The sequence below is a fragment of the Bison bison genome, unplaced genomic scaffold, assembly GCF_000754665.1.
Source record: "Bison bison bison isolate TAMUID 2011002044 unplaced genomic scaffold, Bison_UMD1.0 scf7180017856351, whole genome shotgun sequence".
Classification (NCBI taxonomy): Eukaryota; Metazoa; Chordata; class Mammalia; order Artiodactyla; family Bovidae; genus Bison; species Bison bison.
In genome coordinates, this window is record NW_011486924.1 from 16,016 (window position 1) to 17,602 (window position 1,587).

Sequence of the window (1,587 nt, forward strand, 5' to 3'; positions counted from 1 at the left end):
CACCGTGGCCGGGAGGGGACAGCCCCACACAGGCGTGCTCACCAGCCCCGAGGGGGGGGTGGTGGAGTGAGGGAGCAGTGTTGGGGTGCGGGCTGCCTGGGGTCCCGGGTGGGCACCAGGGGTGGGGTTGGCCAGGCCAGGAGCTGGCCCCAGTGCACAGGGAGGGACAGGAGCTCGCTGGGCCCAGTTCATTCCTGACTCACAGCTGTGGCTGGGGGTGCAGAGGCCTAGCCGATGACATGCCAGCCTGGGGTGTTTCATGGGTCTGTCCCCCTACAGAGGTCTCTGTGAGGCGGTGGGGTCGGGGGGGGCTCTGCCCGGGCCTCTGGCTCGTGACTTCCAGGCTGGCCGGCTTTCCAGGCAGCCTTGGCAAAACCGAGCTTGGATTACACAACAGACACCCCACCCCCGCCCCAGCCCCCAAGGGTTCCCCGCAGTCAGGCCTGTCGGGTGGGGGCAGGCAGAGTGTACCCCTCCAGCACTGGTCGCGGCCCTCCCCCTGGCTTGGTCCCTGCAAGGACGCCCTTTCCAGGGAGACAGACCCCCGCTGCTTGCCAGGTACAGTGAGATGGGGGTCGGTGCTCTGATGAATGAGTAAAGGCTTTAGGGGGTCAGGTCACCTACATTCAGCCCTGAATGCACCAGGGAGGTGCCCGAGAGCGGGACCCCACCCCCCCACACTGAGCTCAGGGACCCACCCCACTCGGGGACCCCCTGCCCCCCAACACTGAGCTCGGGAAGGTGGGCCGGCTCCAACCTGGCCTCTGGGCCCTCCTGCCGGAGGCTGCTTGCCCTGATCCGAGGCCCAGGCCTCTGGTGGGCAGGGAGCTCTGATGGCACTGGGCCTGCACACCTGCCGGGAAGACGGACACCTGGTCCGGGGCCTTCACATGTCCCCGCACACCCGGCCCCCAGGAGCCTGAGCCGGCTCATCGGCAGGAGGGCGAGGAGGGCCGTCTGTCCCGCCCCCTGTGGCCCCCGGGCCCCACCCAAGCCTGGGCTGTGGGGAAGGGGTAGGACCCTGAAGACGAGAAGCCAGACGCTGGTGTCAGGCGGCGGCTCCTCTCTGGGCCGCAGATGCCCTGGGTCCTGGGGCCCGTGACCGGGAGGGCCGGGAGGCTCCAGCCCTGGGCCAGGCGGGGCAGGGGCTCCTGACACCCGGGTAAGCCCACCCCTTCCTCACCGCGTGGGCGGGGCCTGGAGAAGCCTGGACTGGGGCTCCTGTCTTGGCATGGCCTATCTGAGGGGAGGGTGTGGGGTAGAGTCCACAGCTCGCCCCGGAGCCTCCCTCGGAGTTGCCCCAAGCCTCCCAAGCCTCCCTGTCGCTGGCTCCTGCTCACCCCAGGCCCCCCACTCCCCAGCCCGGAGCCAGCCCAAAGGTCCTTTCCCTCTGGAGGGAACCAGACGCCCCTGAGCCCGGGGCCCATGACCCAGACCGGTGGGTATGATGGATTCGGGCTGTGACCGAGACGAGGCAGTGGGGTTCTCGGGGTCAGTGTCAGCCCTTCTGTTGGGTGGGCTTCAGACCGAGCCTGAGAGATGTCAGCCCTGGCAGTTCTGCAGAAAGCGGAGAGGCGGGGGGGCCGC